The 23,498-nt window shown below is 44.1% G+C and overlaps 1 protein-coding gene and 1 pseudogene across 1 annotated transcript in view; both read right to left on the bottom strand.

Moving 5' to 3' along the window:
• LOC126416626 (sodium-dependent noradrenaline transporter-like) overlaps positions 1-23,498 on the bottom strand; it is a 387,224-nt gene that overhangs the window by 345,608 nt on the left and 18,118 nt on the right. The window lies entirely within an intron of this gene.
• On the bottom strand, positions 13,499-13,616 carry LOC126417685 (5S ribosomal RNA; annotated as a pseudogene).

Here is a 23,498-nt window from a genome sequence, read left to right as displayed (position 1 = left end):
TACGGCTCCTCCACCAGGGACATTGGGGTATAGTGCGAACGAAACAACTTGCTCGTCAGCACTGTACTTGTTTCGGAATCGATGCTGCGATTACGAATATGTGCTCTTCTTGCATGGCGTGTGCCGAACAACACTCCGCACTGCCGCAGAAATTCTTTGCATGGCCAAAAGCAACTTCCCCTTGGCAACGCTTACACATCGATTTTGCTGGTCCATTCTGGAATGCTCGATGGTTGGTTCTGGTCGATTCATTCAGTAATTTTCCTTTTGTTGTCCGGATGTCTTCCACGACGTCATCTGCCACCATCCAAGCGTTATCCGCTATCTTTTGCATTGAAGGTCTTCCACAGACTATTGTTTCCGACAATGGCCCACAATTCATGTCCGCAGACTTTCAGTCATTCTGCAAGGCCAATGGTATTCAACATCTGACATCCGCGCCGTTTTCGCCTCAGTCAAACGGTGCCGCTGAACGATTGGTCTGGACTTTCAAGTCCCAGATGTTGAAGTTGAAAGAGTCGCATTCTCGGGAGGACGCGTTGTTGCTCTTTTTGTCCTCGTATCGCTCTCAGCCCCGAGATGGTCGCTCGCCGGCTGAGTTGCTCCACGGTCGTCCTCATCGGACCTTGATGTCTTTGTTGCATCCGCCGCATCAGGTTCCTGCGCAGCGGCAGCCACCTGCTTTTGCTCCAGGCGACGTTGTATTCTATCGCAACTATCGAGGTTCACGGCGTTGGTTCGCAGGGCGCATTCTTCGCTGCCTCGGCCGCGCGATGTATTTGGTTTTGGGGGCCTCTGGTGAGGTGCGTCGGCATCTCAATCAGCTGCGCCTCTGTCGTCGCACGGGTTCTGCCGCTCCCCGTCTGCTTTCAGCGACGGAGCCGTCCGGTCAGCGCCCTGGGGACCCATCTACTGGCTCGCCTCATCCCCAGGTGTTACCGACGCTGCCTTCCATTTTGCCCTGTGGCGACGCACCGCCGCCGCCGCCGCCGCCTGTTCTCCCGCCGGCGACGCCCGCAGTGGACGCTTCGCTGCAGCCGCCAAGCGCCTCCCTGGGTCGCGCGCCGCCGATTGCTTCCTGTGACCAGCTGTCCTCCGACATGGAACTCTTGCCCGCTCCGGACCAGATGTCGTCTTCGCCCGTCGGGTACCCCGACGCGATGGAGGTCGACCCTTCGGCCCCTCCTGTCTCTCTACGGGCGCATGCACCGCATGTTGACGTGCACCCTGGACTAGATTTTCAGGCGATTCCTAGCTCCCCTCGGACCGAATGGCCGGGTGCGGGTGGCACAGCCTCGCCTGTTGTTAGGCTCCCCACCTCGTCGCATACATCAACATGGGGTCCTCCCCACGGCGGGCGGAAGCCTTATAACACAACCGTACGCCGATTTGCGGGGGAGGAATGTGGTATTACCGCCAGACACCACACTTGCTAGGTGGTAGCCTTTAAATCGGCCGCGGTCCATTAGTATACGCCGGACCCGCGTGTCGCCACTGTCAGTGATCGCAGACCGAGCGCCACCACACGGCAGGTCTAGAGAGACGTACTAGCACTCGCCCCAGTTGTACAGCCGACGTTCATAGCAACAGTTCACTGACACATACGCTCTCATTTGCCGAGACGATAGTTAGCATAGCCTTCAGCTACATTTGCTACGACCCAGCAAGGCGCCGTATTCAATTGATATTGAGATTCTATTAATGTATCATCAAGAGCGATGTTCTGCAAATGTGGATTAAAGTTAAGTATTCCAGAAGCTACGTACTTTTCTTTATAGCATTCATTACGTATCCTGTTTCAGACCTCACGCCAACCTGCGTCTGTTTAAGCGCGTGCCTTTCGGCTTCCTGTCATTGTGTCTAGGCTGTCTTGCCTAGACACAACAGTTTGGATTCCGAGGAAATATAGGAATATGTGAGGCGACACTGGCCCTATCTTAGAAACTATGCTGAAGAATGGCAAACTTACGTTTCTAGCATTCTTAGATTTTGAGAGAACATTTGACAATGTTGACCAGAAGAAGCCGGCCGGTGTGGCCGTGCGGTTCTAGGCGCTTCAGTCTGGCACCGCGTGACCGCTACGGTCGCAGGTTCGAATCCTGCCTCGGACATGGATGTGTGTGATGTCCTTAGGTTGGTTAGGTTTAAGTAGTTCTAAGTTCTAGGGGACTGATGACCACAGATGTTAAGTCCCATAGTGCTCAGAGTCATTTTTTTTTTGTTGACCAGAAGACACAATGAAATCCTGAAGGTAGAAGGGATAAATGGAGGAGTGTAAGGTTTTTAACAACTTCTATGAAAAATAGACGGTAGCTGAGGAACATGAAGTGCAACAATAGTTGAGAAGGGAGGGATAGAGAATGTTGTAGTCTGTTCCGGCGTTATTCAAATGGTTCAAATGGCTCTGAGCACTATGCGACTTAACTACTGAGGTCATCAGTCGCCTAGAGATTAGAACTAATTAAACCTAAGTAACCTAAGGACATCACACACATCCATGCCCGAGGCAGGATTCGAACCTGGGACCGTAGCGGTCGCTCAGCTCCAGACTGCAGCGCCTAGAACAGCACGGCCACTCCGGCCGGCTCCGACGTTATTCAATCTGTGCATTGAGCAACCAGTAGAACATACCAAGGAGAAGTTATGAAAGAAAATTAAAAGTTCAGAGAAAAGAAATAAAAGCAATGAAGTTTGCGGTTGGCAATGATAATGTAATGTAGTCGAATTGTGAAGAAAATAAATTTGTGTTCCAACGTTACTAAAAGTCGGAATCATTTAGATAGGACATGTCCTGAGGCATCAGGAAGCCGTCGATTTGGTAATGGCGGCAGACGTGTGTGTGTGTGTGTGTGTGTGTGTGTGTGTGTGTGTGTGTGTGTGTGTGTGTGTGTGTAGGGGATGTGCGTAAGTACGAAGCTTCGAATAAAGTAAACAGGTTCAAGTGGATGCGGGTTGTAGTAGTTATGTAGAGATAAGCAGAATACATATGTTAGATTAGCTGAGAGAACTGCTTGAAATTGATCTTCGGATTGAAGAACAGTAGGAAGAACATATGCATAATTCTCTAATGAAGACTTTTTTTCCTCATATATCCTGAATAATTTGATGCAGTTCGTCATGACTTCCTCTCCTGTGTCAATCACATTACAGGCGCTAAACGTTTTCAGTTATATGATTCATGTATTCTAATATCTGGTCTAGTGGTTCTAGGCGCGCAGTCCGGAACCGCGGGACTGCTACGGTCGCAGGTTCGAATCCTGCCTCGGGCATGGATGTTTGTGATGTCCTTAGGTTAGTTAGGTTTAAGTAGTTCTAAGTTCTAGGGGACTGATGACCACAGATGTTAAGTCCCATAGTGCTCAGAGCCATTTGAACCATATTCTAATATCTGTCTTCATCTACAAATTATGCCCTCTAAGGCTCTCTTTAGTACAATATATGTTTTTTCCTGTTATCTTAACAGTCTAATGAGTACAGAATATGGATTTAGAGTAAATCGAAGAAAGACGAAGGTAATGAAAAGTAACAGGAATGAGATCACCAAGAAACTTAACATCAGGATTGATTTTCACGAAGTAGATGAAGTTAAGGAATTCTACTACTTGGGCAGGAAAATAACCAATGATAGACAGAGCATGGAGGACATCAGAAGCAGATTAGCACTGGCAAAAAGGGCATTCGTGGGCAAGAGATATCTACTGGTAACAAACATAGGCCTTAATTTGAGGAAGAAATTTCTGTGAATGTGCGTTTGGAGCACGGAATTGTAGGGCAGTGAAACATGGACAGTATTAAAACCGGAAGAAAAGAGGATCAAAGCATTTGTGATGTGGTGCTGTATCAAATTGTAAGACACACAACATGTGCAGTGACCACCATGTCACTTGTGTGCCAGAAGATAAACTTTGTTATGCAAATTATCTATAGAATTAACACAACTGTAGTAACCAACGAATTTCCGTAGAAGGCGAGAAGGTGCTAAAGAACAGCTTTGCGGACGCCTGCAACCATTTCTGATTGTCAGCCGATACAAAATTGTCTCGGCGACTCTCACCAGGCAGAAAACACTTCTCACACAACGGTTTGGAACTCGTACTGCATGTCGGCAGCAATGAAATGAAATTAAAATTAGCGTCACGGAGTGAGTCATATTCAGCCACAAGTAGAGTACAACTGAACGTAGCAGTCTATTGTAATAATTACACTTTGATAATTCTCGAATGAAATATCTGATAGCCTATAAGCTTCGTTAGTATGAAATAGTCAGGACCTAATTGAAGAGCAAACATCGCCAATTGCAAAGCGCTGCGTAGCAATTCCAACCCACTTAAGGTGTGACATTGGGTTGTCAAATTTATAATTTGATTTGAGTAAGGTTGTTCTACATAGACTTTATACCCAATCTCATATTTAACACTGCGAAATATCTGTGTTATCCATCACTATGCCAATGGCAACATAGTACCGGCTCGCTAGCTAAGTGACAACGTAGTCGCTCTGTGAAAGCGAAGATGCGTTAGTTCTAGGTTCTAAACTCGCTGGAGACATAGACAACTTGTCTACTTTTTACTTGTCCTCTTACAGGGATGGCAGCTTCCAGATCGAAAACCAGCAAGGAAATCATAACTTCTACATTTTAAGTCTTGATGTAATCTCGGTTTACTATCCCCTAGCATTAAAGGTGAAAAATTTAACAAATTGTGGTTTTGCACTCATCTTAAACTTTCATTTTTCTCCTTATACCCTCATATTTTTTTAGTTTTTGTGAACACACAGTTCGACTGATTACGTGAGGCATCGAAATGTTGTTTTTTAGATCCGTTCTAACGGTCAGTCTTAAATATATTTGTGGTAATATCAGAATGTTTCTTGGGTATGACACAAGACTTCACCCAGACACAGATCACGTCAGGGTTAAAGTGCGTAATATCTTGCTAATGGGTGATGTTCCGAGCAGACCCGTTTTAAAGATACTATTTGTTATTTGTTTTATTAAGTTAGACTTTCCCTGTAAGAGTATTGTGATAAGTTGTAATTCGTTTGTATTAGATCAGTGCTTATTTTTATAACGCTTCTGATTAGTTTACTAAATATAACAGAACAATATAAAAGAGAAATTAATCATTAACGATTTATTCCCTGCATTAACTAAAACAGTCATTTGATGCTCAGGCAATTTTTTATTCTATGCCTGTAGAAAGCTACTGGTTCGGAGATAAGGTTGTCGTCAATCCAAGTTTAAAGCGCATTTTCGTCAACAAAGATATGTTCTCGGAGGTTTTCTTATAAAAAGTGAGAAAAGTTAACGTTTTTGGGCGCTAAGGAGAATAATTACTGTAGGGATTCCTTTCCAGACAAACTCCTGGATAGATTCTTTTTTAAAATAAGCAGCTTTTAGTAGCGTGTTTTCGTAAGTAACAACACTAGTTAGAGTTTCCATGGTCGCTTTTCTTATCCTACGACCACAAGACGCCTCATTTCTTTTTTTCTTTTCCTTTTTGCAACAGATGCCACCCGCGTTGGATGTGCTCCAGGTACGCAGTTCTTAACACAAACAAATAGTTTAATAATTTGTGCCACCAGCTGCACAACGCTACATTTTGGGATCTTACACTGGCTTTGGCTTCAGATATTTTTTCAGTGCCAACCATTATTTTAATTTTATGAAATTAACACGACGTGGTTTATTTACCTGTCCGAGCATACTGTTTCAGGTTTTCCGTTATTTCCTTAAAGCGACAGGCAAATGCTGAAATAATTTCTCTGAAAAGACACAGTCGATTTCCTTCCCCATCAAACTTTTTATTCACCTCTAATGATCTTGCAGTCGAGATGACGTTTAATCTTAAGCTTCCTTTCTTTCTATTTTCCCCAACATTGCCCACTGACTGCAAGTGTTTCACAAAGGTTAAATGGTCACAGTTCATCACAATGGCCAGTAATCCGTAAAAACCTCATTCATCAAAGCACCTTCGTCTTCTTGAATGTAGCTAAGATCTGGATCGAAAAGATCTGGATTGAAACGAGAAAACTATTTTCTGATGTAATTTACTTCATGTACTTATACCATACATGGCGCAAATGTTTCCAGCTTCTTACGCTGCCTACAACCTACTGTTAAATCTACAGAAAACAAAGTATCACATATGTTAGACTTCTAATGTTCCACGGTTCGTTTACTAGCTTTTTAATAACCTTAAAATGTGCAACATTCACTAAGTCACCCTAAGAACAACTAAGAACCTAAAATAAAAAATGATAATTGATAAAGACACTGATGAGGCAAAACATTGTGACGACCTACTTAATAGCTTGTTTGTCCGTCTTTGGAACGAAATACATCACTGAATCTGTGTATCAGGAATCCGACAGTTGTTGATAGGTTTGTGGAGGTATGTGGCATTACATGTCTACGTGCAGCTCATGTAATGCGAGTAAACAACGGGCCGCTGATTTGCGTACACGGTTATAGCGCCAGATAGCGACCCAGATTTGCTCCATAGGATTTATACCAGACGAATTTTGTCACAGAGACATCAAGGTGAGGTCACTGTAATGCCCCTCAAATCAGTGTAGCATGGTTCTGCCGCCGAGACACGGACAATTATACTGCTGAAAAATAACATCGCCGTCGTGCAGACTTCAAGCATGACGGAATTCAGATGGTTGGCAGCTGTCAGCGTGTCTTCGATTTCGATTACTACCATAGATTCCACGCAAGCGCAGGAAAACGTCTCCCACAGCATAATACTGCTCCTACCAGTCGGGGTCCGTGGCGCCCGGCACATTTCGAGCCGCCGTTCTCCTCAATGATGTCGTTTGGGGAGACAACACTCGACCTCGTATAGCAAAAATTCACCCAAAGAGAATACACGTCTTCATTGATCGACGTTCCAATCTCGATGGTCCCGTGCCCACTGCAATCGTAATTGACGATATCGTTGGGTCAACGTGTGAAGACGTAGCGGTGGTATTCTGCAAAGCTCCATGTTCAACAAAATACGGTGAACGGCGGGCTCCGAAAAACTTGTGCGTGAACCAGCGTTGTGCTGTGTTGGCACGGATGCCGCGAATCACCATCTATCGTACGGTACAGAGCAGACACGTTCTGCGGCGAATCGTGGACGTCCAACCATTTAGTGCCTATTGATACTTTCACTGCCCTATCTCTTTCGGAGATGCTAACGACAGTAGCATCTGAACATTCGACCAACTTCATGGTTTTCGTGATAATACTTCAAAGATTCTGCCTAATAATAATCTTCCCTTTGTTAAAATAGCTTATCTCAATGGATGGAAAGCCACCAGACGGCATCCAACGTCGCGGTGTCAATGGTCATAATGTTTTGGCTTATCAGTGTATTTCGTACTATTTAGGTACCTGTGTGACAACGTGACAGACGAAATCTCCACTAACTTATGCGACAAACTACATCGTTCAGGTAAATTTTGCTCTGGTGAATAACATACATCAAAATCGTGCGTAACAGTTACACGAGATGAAACGCTACTTTAAAAAAATTAAAAACACAATGTGCTCCATATCCGGCGTTTGCATTTAGATTGCAAAAGATTTATGAATAGACGACGAATATATACACCACCAGAGGAGCTCATGTGGATAGCAGCTCTTCGTGCAGAAAAGTCTGCTTCCTGCCGTGTTGTCTGTTCGTATAGGCAGCCGTTAAGTGATTTTATTTCAGTGATTACAAAATCAAGTCCAAAGGACGTAATGGATAGCCAAGGTGTATATATAGTGAATATCTGAATACCGATGTGAACGAACAAGCAAATAAGTTTTGAGCAGGCTGTAATGAACTTCCAGCGAATCAGAATTCTCGTCCAGTAGGGAGTATAGGTTGTTATGACAAAATCAAAAACCAAACCTCTGTGTATTTAAGTGGTCTGTCGGAATGTTTCTAGCTTAGTATACCCTACTTTATTCTGGGTGTTGGGACCATGTCCACAGCTTAGAAAATTCCTCCAAGAACTTGTTCGCCAAATTAACTTATCATTTTTTCGACGTTTAGAGTTTACTTTAAACGTAACTATTTCTTAAATTCACATTTCTGATATTCCAAATTCTGTATCTGTGGGATACTACTCTATATTCACAACGAATTATTTGGAAAAGTTTTGCTTTAGGAACGTACAATTATTTGTATACGTTTCATCCATTAATGATTCAGCACATTTGTCATCAGTGCTTGTCGTTAGTCCCTGAAAGCTCGGCAGTATTACAGTATCTGTAATTTTCATAACATTAGAGCTATAAGCTAGTTTGGTAAACTGGTTAGAATTTGTAAGTACCAACGTGTACGCAGTTTGAAATTAGGTGTCAGTAGCAAATAGAAGCAGTAAGACAGATGAACGGCAGTAAATGCAATGATATAGGAGCTGAAATAGAAACATATATAACGAATGGGAAACAGCGTTAAAAATCGTGTGAGGTAAAAACGCAAAATAAATTAACTCTTAGCTTTATAACAGACTAGCAATATGTACAGCATAAAAATAAATTTTTTAAAGTTGTGATAGGTAAAGAAGCAGACCTCCGATCATCACACGAATAACACAGCACCAGGTTGTGACCACTCGAGCGCCAACTTTAAGACAGGCACGATTTGACACGATAGTCTACATTAAATTTTCCTCTGATATCCTGATTGATAGGCCAAGCATAAATCACCGTATTAAATATTTGTGACAGAAAATGAACTCTTGTGATTAGTGATTTAAATCGGTGGTATGTTCTCAGTCAAAAATTTCTAACACTAATTAAGACTTACAGGATCCAATCATCGCATCTTTAAGACAGACAATTTCACCAAGATTCTAGCTATGAAACTGTCTCAGAGACTAAGATCAAAAACATCCACGGCGAACAGATTCATCCGACAAGGTAACTGAGGAGAGAAGAACCATGACTGAGCAAAAACAGTGATAAGAGCACGGTGAATTGCACAAGCTTCCTAACAACTAGGAAAACCCCAGAACACGAAGTACAAAACACGAAGTTCACCAACACATCAAGGATATCGTCGACCAGATGAGGAGGCACTGCAAGACGGACAACACCACAATTTCTGTGAATGTAAGCTTTCGCAACGTATAGTATTGAATACAAGCTCTCGGGTTTCCAGTCGTGTGGTCAACACTGCCGTCCGGCTGGGAACTCTAGAGCTTTTTATCAACACCACAATTCTTTACCGAGCTATCAAATCGCAGGTAACTCCCCAATCGGCATAAGCAATTCACCTCCAGGAATCAGATGGAAAACTGAAACCTAATAACCAAGATTGCAGTAAGAGACTATTCCAACAAACTCCTAAACTCAGAGGAAATTGTGAAGAACCTACGCTCTTCTCGCAGCACTACACACTAAAAAGGAAATGTAGGTTTATTTCTGAACTCAAACCCAACACAGGAGAAGTGGTAGATGGTATTATCGTGGAGCTGTGGAAATGCTGCAGCAGTGTAATGTGCTATCTAATTTTTTCACTGTATCCTGTAAATATTGTCTGATTATTTTTTCTGTAGATTTTGAAATGTCACCCATGATTGAAGACGAATATGTTTTGTAGTTAATACAAATATTGTTAAACCAATGTAGGTAACCTTTGTAATGTGATGCATATTATCATTATACCGGGTCAGTGCCAATATGAAAGGTTAGATAAATATTTTGTTGCGTGTCAAGGAGTAAAGTGAAATACTAGCACTAATTCTTTACGTAGTTGTGTGACGTCAGAGGGAATGCACACCACGCTAGTGTTAGACGTGTGGTTGTGTGGATGTGCTTGTTCTGTGCGGAGTGAAAAGTAAGGTCCATGAGAGACCAAATTACAGTACGAAGTGCGAGGCATAACGATTGCGACAAGTGTGGACAGATATGCTGGGAGGTGATAATTGAACTGTGTTCCAAATGCTGCAGTGCGGGTTGTATACATTGCAGGACGCTGAAAAATTGTAGTTTTCATTAACTAGTGCGCTCGCGGAATATGCTGAAAAAATAACAGGTGAAAAAATAAAAGTTTCACTTTCAGTCAACAGGTAAAAATATGGCGGTGTAAGAAGTCAGAATGTGGAACGTTTCCTGTTTTGATATCAGTATGTTGTTTGTCACTTGGTGACATGTGCTCATGTCTTTTGTGAAGTGACTCTGTGTAAAGTGGTAAGAGGGTTGAAGTTTTCCATATGATACGCAATGGCTGTTGAGCAGAATGGCTACTGACAAGTCGTTTTATCAGAATGGCAGAAACAGCTACGAAGAGGCTGCTTGTCAATCAATGGGCTAAAGAATACGATTAAGAAATTTGAAGAAGTGTGTGAAGTAAGAGGTGCAGCAGGCAGAGGGAAGTGGCCCATTCCCATGGAAGTTGTTGATGTGGTTGCTGTAACTATAGCCGACTCTGCAGCACACGCTTGAAATTCAGCAATCAGTGCTCGAGCTGTACCGTGGGAATTGTCTCTCCCATTGTCAACAGTTCAAAAGATTTGGCAGTGCATTTTACTCAGTTATCTACAAGATTCAGAATGTCCACAAAGTGAAGCTCCTAGATGGGCTACACGGCTTAGCATTGACTTCCGTTTTTTTTGGCACACTTGAAAATGGATGACATTTGGTCATGGAATATTATTTGGACGGATGAGGAATATTTAACCCTGTACGGTGCCGTGAATGCACAGAACTGTCTCCTGTTGAGTTCTACTCCACCACATATTGTGCAGGGACAATCACAGCACTCATCTTATGCGACTGTGTGGTGTGGATTTGCCCGCTCCTTCATTGTTGGTGCATTTGTCTTCGAGGAGGTGACACCACACGAGCATGTTAGGTGTACAGTGACATCTGTGCGCCATAAGGACCTCTTTGTGCAACACGTGATTCCGAATTTGTAAAAACACAACTGTGTCCACACCACTATTTTCATGCAATATGTGGCGAAACCACACGTCGCTTGCCAGGCAAAGAGTTGCCTCAAGAAATATTCAGTAACGACCGCATCATCTCTGGTCAATTTTAAGATGTGTAAAGTTCCAGATACCCTGGCCTAAATCCATGTGCCTTCTGGTTGTGGTGATATATGAAAATTCGCGTCTATCAGATAAGAAAAGTCGTGTCTATCAGATTATATTCGGACTCTTCCTGATCTGAAGAATAGCGTAAGACGACATATCGCTCTGATCACACCAGACATCCTGCGAGCAACTGTCAAATCATGCCGTGTTACGGATGCAGCAAGTTGCTGAGTAGGTAGACCATACTGAACACATGTTGTAACTTATGACCATATCCTAATAAACGTGTCGGAACCACCATTATCATGTGTCTGATCGCTCCTCCCCTTTCCCTGCTCCCACAACACATTCAAACCGCTTAGAGCGCCATCTGTTCACGTAGAGGTAGAAAGTGGAACTATTATTTTTTTCAGCATAGTCCACGTGCTTACCCATTAATGAACATACCTACGATGTTTCGACGTCCTGCGATGTGTACAGCCTGCAGTGCACCACTCGGAACACCATCAATTTAATTGTAAGCACCTGGCATAATGCTCCAGGACCATCAAGATCCTGCCCCATAACTGGCAATCGCTAATGTTAGGGCGTCCATAATAAATGGAGTAAAAATAACATTGTCACAGACATCGAAGCCAAAGTGTCGACGCCTCTGACAGACTGTAAGACTTAATTTTCGTTCAAATCAGAAATATTGTGAAAAAAACCCAGTGACACTGAGTGAAATTTTAAGTAATAATAGTTACTTGTTAAAATTCTAACTTCCTCATCTCATCTTTCACCTATGTCTTTGTGTCCTTGACTAGAAATGGCTCTAAGCACTATGGAACTTAACAGTTGAGGTCATCAGTCCCCTAGAGTTATAAATTACTTAAACCTAACTAAGGACATCACTCACATCTATGCCCGAGGCAGGATTCGAACCTGCTACCGTAGCAGCAGCGCGGTTTCGGACTGAAGCTCCTAGTACCACTCGGCCACAGCGGCCGGCCCCTTGACTAGAGTCCTGCATATTTCCTACTACAGAAAATCTGAGCACCATTGATTCGCAAAAGAGAATCTTGTACGCTTTCAGCCGGCCGAAGTGGCCGTGCGGTTAAAGGCGCTGCAGTCTGGAAACGCAAGACCGCTACGGTCGCAGGTTCGAATCCTGCCTCGGGCATGGATGTTTGTGATGTCCTTAGGTTAGTTAGGTTTAACTAGTTCTAAGTTCTAGGGGACTAATGACCTCAGCAGTTGAGTCCCATAGTGCTCAGAGCCATTTGAACTATTTTTTGTACGCTTTCCCCCACTAATCGGTTATTCACTTCGGAAACGAGTGCCTTAAAATTTTCTGATACGGTTAGGCTCACGCGATCGTGGTCGATATATTAGCATAGCTGATTAGTCAGGGGTGGATGCGGGGGGGGGGGGGGGGGGGGTAGTACGTTACGATATGTAGGTAAGGAGTCAATAAGGAGAGTTTATGACATCCTAGTGATCTCGGAGACAGAAAGACTTCCACATGATTGGACCTCTGTAATCATCTACCCGCTATACAAGAAGGCAGACGGATCAGGCATTAACAACTATATATAAGATATTTCCCAAAGCGTTGCTCACAAAAGTGGAGAGTATCAAGCCAGATTCAGGAGATCAGGATTATGGCATGTACAGAACAGATGCTGCACCTCAAAACAAACACTCATGAGCCTCACCTTGTCGGCTTCCAAAAGGCCTACGAAACGGTAGACATATATTCCCGCTTCCAGACATTAACCGAAATAGGCCTAGGCAACAATTCACTGAATCGTGTGGAAGTGACGCGTACTTATACGACATCCATAGCAAAATTCAGAGGAGAGTTGTCAAAGAACTTCAAGATAAGAACTGAAGACAATAAGTGGTCAACTCAAAATATCAACTGCACGATGAAAAAAAATTATTCGTGGATGGTCGAAGACATTTATGGATGACTCTGGATTGATAATTGGTTACAAAAAGAACAAGTTAGTAGTCAACTGTATAGTCTTCGCACATTGCCACACACTTTTAGCATAGTGTAGGAGAAGTTACTTAGCAAGTCTCCTATTTCACACATATAAAAGCTAAGGTTGGATTTAAGCTCACCATCAACAAGACTATATCACAAATATCAGAGGTACAGGCAACATGATTCCATAGGGTGATACAGTAACACATAAAACTCTTTCAGATATCTAGAAGAGTGGATAAGCCCGAAAATCAATGGCGACTTGACCCTGAACAACATATGTACCAAACTGGAGAGAGTCTATCATCTCTGTAAGCACTCCGCCTTCAGGCCACAAGTGACCCATCGGGACCATCCGACCGCCGTGTCATCCTCAGCTGAGGATGCGGAGAGGAGGGGCGTGTGGTCAGCACACCGCTCTCCCACTCGTTTTGATGGTTTTCTTTGACCGGAGCCGCTACTATTCGGTCGTGTAGCTCCCCATTGACATCACACCCCGAAAAATGGCAACAGCACATGGCGGCCCGGATGGTCACCCATCCAAGTGCCGGCCACGCCCAACAGCGCTTAACTTCGGTGATCTGACGGGAACCGGCGTATCCACTGTGGTAAGGCTGTTGCCCTATCATCTCTGTAAGAACATTCGCAATTCTAAATCTCTTTCTCTCAAGATAAAACTCCGACTCTACAACACCGCGTGGTGAGACCTTCGGAACTGTAGGTTCCGAAATGCCTATACATGATAAGGGACAAAGTGTCGCTATCTTTTCAAAAAATCATAACTAGGAAACTATTAGGGATAGAGAATCGTGGTTTGTTGTAAAACGTTTAGTTTCTCTGAGAAATTTTTACGTTTTTGATTTGTCGCAGCTCTGTCTTGGAGCGTATCAAAATGGTGACAGACTAGGAGAAGGCGCAATATATCATCTCGTGTGTAGAATCCAAATCTGTGACAGCGGTACAGAGGTATTATCGACGCCACTGTGGAATGGCACAACTGGCAAAAATAAGCACAACGAGTTGGTTAAAAAAACTTAAAGAGGAGGCTATTTTAAAGACCTTCCGTGACGTGGACGGGCCCCCACCCCCTTGTGTCTCAATCACGTGTTCACTGGGTACAAACCGCATTTCAACGCAGCACCCAGAAGTCAACTCGTCATGCATCAAGAGAACTGCAGGAAGCAAGATCAACTGTCCATAAAGTGACACATAAGCGGATAAAACTCCCAGAGCACTAAGTGCAAATGGTCCGAGCACTGCAGCCAAACTATCGTCCCCTGTGGTACGCATTCGCGTGTCCCATTCTGGCCTCCATAGGTGCTGACAGACACACTAAAAAGCACCTGTTCTCAAGACTAAGTAACTTCCCACGTTTCCTGACTTGTGAATCGTCACAAGATTAAGATTTAGCGCTCCGAAAACCCACACAATATACTTGAACACATCCGTGATAGCCGGAAGAGAGAATGATAACGGGAAATGTTTACCTGGACATGATGCTCGAACAGTTCCCGCTACCGCCTATCGAGTAGGTACATCCGTCTATCGTCTTCCAGCATGACAGTGCACATCCACGCTGAACTTTGAACATGTGGTATGGGCTGAATGACACATTTCCTGAAACGTGGTGATTGGAGATGGTGCCATCGCGTGGCCATCGCGTGGCCATCGCGTACCCCCCCCCCCCCCCCCCCCCCCCCCCCCCGGCGCAAAGGCGCAAAGGAAATCCTCCTCTCATATGGCAGACAGGAGTGTTCCCCACCTCGTGGAGGGAGGCAATCCTCATCCCTCTCCTCAAACCAGGAAAGGACCGCACATGTCCCAGTAGTTATCGTAGTATCGCCTTGACAAGCTGTGTCGGAAAGACCCTGGAACGGATGGTTAACTGCCGTCTGGCCGTCTGGACCAGACAGCTCCTTAGCCGCTCCAGTGTGGATTCCGAAAATTTAGGTTCACGGTCGACAACCTGACCCTCCTAGAAGCGGTTATTCAGCAGGCTTTCCTCCGTCAGCATCACTGTATCGGTATCTTCTTTGATATCAGTAAGGGATATGATACTACTTGGAGACTCTGTATTCTTGCACAACTGCATCAATGGGCTCTCGTGGCTGCCTCCCCATTTTCATTCGGTGTTTCCTGTCTCAGCGATTTTTTCGGACCCGCATTGGTAACACACTGTCTGATCGCTTTGAGCAAGAGAAAGGTGTCCCCCAGGGCAGTGTTTTAAGCGTTACCCTCTTTGCCATAGCCATCAACAGTATAACGTCTACAGTGAGGAGTCCAGAACAGTGCTCCATGTTTGTGGACGACTTAGCTGTTTTCTGTTCCTCCTCCAGTGTTGCAACCGTGAGCCGTCAGTTGCAGCTAACAGTGCGGCGGTTAGAAGAGTGGGCTGCAAATACGGGTTTTCGGTTTTCTTCCGATAAGTGTGTTTGTGTTCATTTTAATCGTTCTCGTCGTCTTTTTACGTTGCCTGCCTTGCATATGGGGGATACTGTCCTACATTTTAGAGACACAGTGCGGTTTCTGGGCCTAATTTTTGACTCCAGGTTGTCATGGCTGCCACACCTACGCGACTTGAAAGCCAGAACCCTGAAGGCACTGAATATCCTCAAGTGCCTGAGCCACAGGTCTTGGAGAGCGGACAGGGTGCGTCTCCTTCAGTTTTATCGAGCTGTTGTGCGTTCACGGCTGGACTATAGGTGCACAGTGTATGGGTCATCGAGGCCGTCTTATTTGCAAATCCTTGACGCTGTCCACCATGCTGGGATTCGACTGGCCACGGGTGCTTATCGGACCAGTCCCACACCCAGCCTCTGTGCTGAGGCTGGGGAACCGCCACTTACTATCCGGCGGCAGCTCCTGCTGGTGCGCCAGGCTTGTAAGTTTCTTGCAGCTCCCACCTCGCCTGCTCACCATCTTGTTGCTCATTCACCTCTGGACCGCCTTTTTTCCCACCGTCCCCGGGCTACGTTGCCGTTTGGGATCCGTGTGCAACGTGTGCTAGAGTCCCTCGGTGTGGAGTCTGTACAACCCAAAATCCTGGGTTTTAACCGCCTGCCACCCTGGTTACTGAACAGGTCCGGAGTGATTTTAGATTTATTGCAGTACATGAGAGATTGCACTCCTGCCACCGTTTTTAATGTAGCATTTTCTGCCATTTTATCCGAGTACCACGACTATGTAGCTGTTTTTACGGATGGGTCGAAACAAGGGGATTCCGGATCGTGTCCTCAAGGTCCGACTGCCTCAGACTTTTACTGTCTTTGATGCAGAATTGTTTGCGATCTTGCGAGCACTGGAGCAGATGAGACATTCTTCCTGTCATAAATTTCTTGTCTGTTCCGATTCACTAAGTGCCCTTCACTCTTTGCAACGTTTGTATCCAGCAGATAAAATAGTCCAGACCATCCAGGATGCCCTCCTCCACCTGAAACGTCCCCTTAGAAAAATTGTACAAGACTGTGCTTAATTTTTTTAGCGCAACGCAATCTGACTTTCAAAAATCCCTACAAGAGAATGGCCCTGACTAAATTAACCTATACGTTTCACAAATCACTTACCTCACAAAAATCTTCGTTACGCGAACTACTGCAATACAGCGAGCGCCACTACTGCCAACTAAATTAGAGATTCAAACTACTGAAGGCACTAACTACTGATAGGCATAGTTAGCAAAATGAAAGATTTTGATAGAGAACAAACAATGTATTATCTCAATAGTGTTCGAAAATGATGATATATATATACAGCAGTTCATGACATCCATTCTTACAAATGTACTGTTTCTGATGGATACACGTCCAGATCATCCGCTCTCAAAAATGCGCCATCTCACTTCCCCACATCCACCACTGCTGGCGGCTCACCTCCAACTGCGCAACGCTACGCGCTGTTAACAGCCAACTGCCCAACGCTACAATAGCCAACAACAATGCAAACCAGCCACAGACTGCACGCACCACAGCCAGTGATTTTCATACAGAGCGCTACGTGGCGTTACCAATAAAAAAACCTATACAGCCTACTTACACACCTACAGCGGTTGGGGAAGGTGGTGGCTTTGTGCTGGGTTCCGAGGCATGTTGGCATTGCTGGGAATGAAAGGGCAGATCTCGCAGCCAAGGAGGCGTGTCTCGATCCACAAGTATCTCAGTGTGCTATACCGCTGCACGCACTCACCTCGCTGTTGAGCTCACGAGTCATGCGTCGGTGGGAGGATGAGTGGCTGGAAGTGACAGACAATAAGCTCCATATAGTCAAGCCCACAACGCGTGTGTGGTGTACTTCCTTTCAGCCCCGTCGACGGGACGAGGTTCTCCTCACACGGCTTCGGATAGGCATCCCTATGACGCATGGCTTCCTGCTCCGGCGGGGGGACCCTCCAACGTGTGGTGCTTGTGGCGTCCAGGTCACTGTGCGCCACGTTTTAATGGATTGCGTTTTATTTTCTGACCAGCGGGCCGCGGCTGACTTACCAGTGGACCTGCCATTTCTTTTAGGCAACACTCTTTTAAAATTCTGTGCCATGTCAAATGTTTTTACAAAGATTTTAAGGAGAGGATCTTAATTTGCTCACTGTGTGACAAGCTCGCCCATATTTTATGTAAGTGGCTAGCCAATGACTGTGGTATTCTGGTTGCTACGTTTTCCCTTTCCTTACGTTCTACTTTCTTATGTAGCATTTTCCTTCGTTTCCTGCTTTCTTTGCATGTGTGTTTCAGTTTTATTAGGTCAGTCCAGATTCGTTCCCTTTAATGTGTGTCAGGGCGCTGATGACCTCGACGTTGAGCGCCCATAAGCCCCAAAACACACACACACACACACACACACACACACACACACACACACACACACACACACGCACACACACACCTTCCATTCTTGTTCAAATAGTATGTAGTCAGTATTGTCAGGAGCCGTGAAGAGTATTGGGAATTTCAAACAGGTATTTTCTTCCGAGTATTTTTGTGGATATTCTTAGTCTAACATTGCACTCCGTATCATGCATCGTTCATAATGTGCTTCGGTACTGAATTTTACTTATATAGTTTTCACTGAAAACACAATGAGTTTTCTTTTGCATTTAATTAGATTCATTTTCTTTATTTAAGATTTTCCATTACGGGTAGTTTAAAGTTTTATCCTACGACGCTGTTCACATGCGCAGCACAGGCCCAACCAACAGTCAGTCATTGAATACGACACGTAAAATACACGTTACGTGGAGGAGAAAGCTTTTCGATATCAATATATTCAGTTCTCTGACAAACGGGAAAAATGTTATAGAAAGTTTACACTACATGACTACTCCACAGATCACAATTAATAGCCTGGCAGAGGATTCACAGGGCAACCTCCAAGTTATATCTCTACCTTCCCATTTTCGAACAGAGCGCTGGTTAAACGAACACTTAAATCTTTCCTTGCGAACTCCGATTTCTCTCATTTTATTAAAATGATCATTTCTCCCTATGTAGGTGGGTGCTAACAAAATAGTTTCGCATTCTCGCGAAAAAAAAGATCGTATGGCATTGTTGGCCGGGAGGCCCTTTTCGAGGAAGGTCGACCACCGTGTTGCAAGTCGTATTTCAGATGACGTCACATTGGATGACTTGCGCGTCGGAGATGATGATGATGATGATGATGACAGCACAACACCCAGTCAACGGGCGGAGAAAATCTCCAGTCGGCCGCTAATCGAACTTGGGCCAATTGCACGATAGGCAAACAGGTTACTCAGCTAAGCAGTCGGACACATTCCTAAGCAAAAGTTGGCGATTGAACTTCGTGGAAAGATCCTGGCCCACCGGAAAGCGGCTTTGTTTTAATGAATGCCACTCCAACTCGTGTATCATATGCGTAACACTCTCTCCACTATTTCGTGATAATACAATGAAGGAATCAGAACTGTTGATGCTGGAATGCTGGTCCGTACATGGGAAGAACTCGAATATCGCCTCGATGTCCTACGAATGGGGCACATGCCACAAAAGAAAAAAACTTTGACAGACGCTATACTTTTTGTAACAAACGACAATGCTCCGTCTCTAACAGTTTCCATATTATGATTTTTTGAAATGATAGCGGGACATTATGGACATGACGTAGAACTGAAGAACAGAAAAATTCTGAGAAAGACGATGATTCCGATAAAAGAACACATAAAGGAGGCTAATCTTCTATGGTCATTCAGTAGGGACGGACAATAGGAGACTCACGTCAAAAATTCTCACCACTGTCTAAAGAGGAAAGATGATTTATGCCAAGTGGATAAAACAAGTCAGGAGAGACGTAGAGCCCCCTAGAAATTGACCGCAACTATATTCAGAACAGGAACCAGCAAAAAAAGTTAATAAGAACATGACGTTCTCTTCTGACACTAACAGAAGTAAAATTGCACCTAGAAATTGCAATGAAATGGACCCATGTAGAGGAAAACACCTATAGCGCCAGGATGGGAGCATACTGGACTGAGAGGAGATCTCGCCAGAATTAAAGACTTAGTGGTTCACTGCATACTTTGACTAAATGTAACAATAACAATAAAATACTCGCTTTCAACTGTAACAACATACTGTGTTTATGAATCACAAACTATAGTAGGTCTGCTACACTATCAACACAAAACGGTGCCAAATTTAAGTAAAATAATTGTCTTTACAGGTTGGACAAAGCAAAAATGGGCCAAAAAGTGTTTCGTGCGTCTTAAGGTAGTCAACCCAGCTTACATCACCTACCTTGGGACCAGATGGTATTCATATATATGAACATCACAAAAAGGGAGATCTTCAACTAATGAAGTAAAACTTAGTGGCGACAGCATGAAAGATTTGAAATATTACTCTGTGAAGGGAACATAAATAATGGTATCTTGCAAAAGATTGCATTACCTAAACCAGTTCTGTTTACCAGCATGACGATCTCGGAAGAATAGCAAATTTAACAGGTGGTTTTTTTCGGTGAAAGTTTATCAGGAGAAATAATGTAAGTAAGTGTGACTATCTTGTATACCAAATGATACAACATTCAATCAGAAGCACCATAACCAAGACCACACGGATATTCGTCAATTTGCAAACTTTTTGGGCAAATGTTTCAACGGAGCAAAGACTGGGAAATGGACAAATGGATATCAAATTGATCAGAGTAACTTCTAGTTTCGGAAAGAAATTAATTGCTTGAATGTAAACTGGGTAATTAATAAATACTTAATTAGTGATCTGAGGGAAAGATACAGAATTGATTTTTGTTCGAATCCGCATAGGCAAACGAAGAGTGGGAAGTGGACAAATGAGCTATCGGAGGGTCCATTGTGAATTATAGGTTTGTAAAAAAAAAGTAATTACTTGAAAATAATCAGGGTAATTAATGAAAGCTTAAGTAGCGTTTTGAGGGGAAAATTGAAATATTTCATGAACAGGTACTTGTAGCTGCGGATATGAAATGCGAAATATATATTTCATGCTTTCTGAATAAAACTTGAAAATAAAAACAAGTTTTGAAGAAAATGATTGGTCTAAAAGTAAAGAAACAGATCAGAGATATATTCGACGTATTTTTGAATGATGCTGCAAAACATGGACACCAAATATCCGCTAGTACTTTTTGAAATTCTAGGTTAAACATTGAACTTTAAGTTCTCAATAGGCACGTCATCTGCAGTACATGATTTTGAGCTTCATTCAAAGGTGTGTCAGATGTCTCTTTGATCTATTTTGTTTTTCACTTTCAGACAAATAATTTTACAAAAATTTGAACGTTTTATTTTCAAAAAATTTGTTTTATCTCTAGGTTCTTATTATGAATATGTGCTAATTTTATAGTCACTTTAACGAAGGTTTGAGCGTATGGAATAAGTTCACAGATATGTGAGTTGTTAGAAGACTTATTAAGTAATAGAACCCAGTATGTTGTCCTCAATGGCGAGCGTTCGTCAGAGACAAGGGTTTCGTCAGGAGTGCACTAGGCAAGTGTGATAGGACCGCTGTTGTTCTCTGTATACATAAATGATATGGTGAACGGGGTGGGCAGCAATCTGTTATTGTTTGCTGGTGATGCTATGGTGTACGGTAAGGTGTCGAAGTTGAGTGACTGTAGGAAGATACAAGATGACTTAGACAAAATTTCCAGTTGGTGAGATGAATGGTAGCTAGTCCTAAATGTGTAAAAATGTAAGTTAATGCGGATTAGCAGGAAGATCAAACCTGTAACGTTCGGGTACAGTGTTACAAGTGCCCTGCTTGACAATGTCAAGTCACTTACGTTGCAAAGCGATACTAGGCGGAACGGGCATGTGAGTACTGCGGTAGGGAAGGCGAATGATCGACTTCGGTTTATTGGGATAATTTTAGGAAAGAGTAGTTCACATGTAAAGGAGACTGCATATAGGACGCTGATGCAACCCTTCTTGAGTGCTGCTGGAGGGTTTGGGATCCGTGCCAAGTCGGATTGAAGGAAGACATCAAAGCAATTCCGAGGCGGGCTGCTGCAATTGTTACTGCTAGGTTCGAACGACAGTGTTACGGAGATGCTTCGGGAACTCAAATGGGAATCCCTGGAGGAAAGGCGACGTTATTTTCGAGAAACAGTATTGAGAAAATTTAGAGAACCGCCATTTGAAACTGACTGCCGAACGATTCTGCTGCTGCCAACACACATTGCGCCTAAGGGCCACGGAGATAAAATGCGAGAAAGGAGCGCTCATACTGAGGCATATAGGCAGATTTTTCCTTGCTCCGTTTGCAACAGGAAAGGAAATGACAAGTAGTGGTAGTAGGGACCCTACGCCACGCACCGTGCGGTGGCTTGAGGAATATATATGTAGCTGTAGATGTACATTACATTGTTTTGTCAAGCAAAGCTTTTGTTTCCCCCCTTCCTTTTCTAAACAACACGCAATATTCCGTGCTGTTGTTACGCTCTTATCGGACACACTCGTGGAGAATGGATAATTTTGCGTCGAATGAGGAGGCTAGTCGATCGCGAGATAGCTTATGAGAACGGGGAATAAGGACAGGATGGTGAGCGTGTTGTACGTATCGCTTCTAGCTAGAAATTTCCCTGAGACGAGGGAGGTTTCGCAACAGGAGAGAACGATTAGTTAGCAGGTGGTAATCACCTTAGCAAATACCGAGACGGCTGTGTCATAGGACGGAAGCGCCCCGCCGTCTTCGCTGCCGGCGACACCGGACGCCAGAAAAGAGCGGACGGAGTCCAGGGGCGTCCAAATTGTGGGCCGTTTGCATGCCGATGGGTGATGGGCGCACGTATGGGGTCGTTCCGGGGCGCCGGAATGGCCTATTACTGCCGCCTTCCGGGGGCTGACGGGGTGAAAGCGAGCCGGCCTTCATTATCGCCCGCGCCGCCTCCATTCACTGGACAAATGCGTCCGGCCCGTGATTCCGGCCTGCCTTGGCGCCGCAGCGGGCTACGAGCTCTGCAGTTACGGGCACAACCTGTACATACTAGGGGCGGGCAAGGCTGTCGTAGCGAGACACACCGGTGTGGCGAAACAAGCGGTGTATCATTTGAGAGATACAGAGGCGACCTAGTGTGCCGTGACTTATCCCCGCTCACTGCTACTAGCGCCACGTCACCATAACGCGTCTGTGCGTAGCTCACAAGTATTGCGACATAATTTATGAATCAAATTAAAAATTAGAATAGCTTTTCCAATCTTTGTCAACACATGCTTCAGTAAATTAACGTTTAAACTGTCAAATCTCAGGGTGACCAGACGAATATCTCTCCCAAAATACATAGTTTAAAATAAAAAAAAAAAAAAACAAGTGGCGCTAAATAATAAAGCAAGAATGCAAAAAATTGTTTAGAATGTACAACGGTATGCCGAAATCAATTGTTACAAGTTTCAACTTGATCGAAACAAAATTTTAGTCTGAATCCACGCTTTTACGAAAGACAAGTGGCACTAAATAATAAAGCTAGAAAGCAAAAAAAAAAAAAAAAAATGTATGAAGTCTCAGTTCGATATAAAAACTCTGTGTGACCCCATTAAACTACCTCTAATAGTTTTCGACTAATTTGCTGGAAACTAAATCTGGAACGAAGAGGTCCTTGAAACTTCCTGGCAGATTAAAACTGTGTGCCGGACCGAGACTCGAACTGGGGGCTTGGTCGAGCACTTGCCCGCGAAAGGCGAAGGTCCCCCGAGTTCAAGTCTCGGTCCGGCGCACAATCTGCCAGGAAGTTTCATATCAGCGCACACTCCGCTGCAGAGTGAAAAACTTATCCTAAAAAAAATGGTTCAAATAGCTCTGAGCACTATGGGACTCAACATCTGAGGTCATCAGTCCCCTAGAACTTAGAACTACTTAAACCTAACTAACCTAAGGACATCACACACATCCATGCCCGAGGCAGGATTCGAACCTGCGACCGTAGCGGTCGCGCGGTTCCAGACTGTAGCGCCTAAAATGGTTCAAATGGCTCTGAGCACTATGGGACTCGACTTCTGAGGTCATTAGTCCCCTAGAACTTAGAA

Source organism: Schistocerca serialis, chromosome 8 (genome assembly GCF_023864345.2).
Source record: "Schistocerca serialis cubense isolate TAMUIC-IGC-003099 chromosome 8, iqSchSeri2.2, whole genome shotgun sequence".
In the NCBI taxonomy this organism is placed as follows: Eukaryota; Metazoa; Arthropoda; class Insecta; order Orthoptera; family Acrididae; genus Schistocerca; species Schistocerca serialis.
The sequence above is the reverse complement of the archived record's forward strand: the minus strand, read 5'-3'. Positions and strand labels throughout refer to the sequence as shown.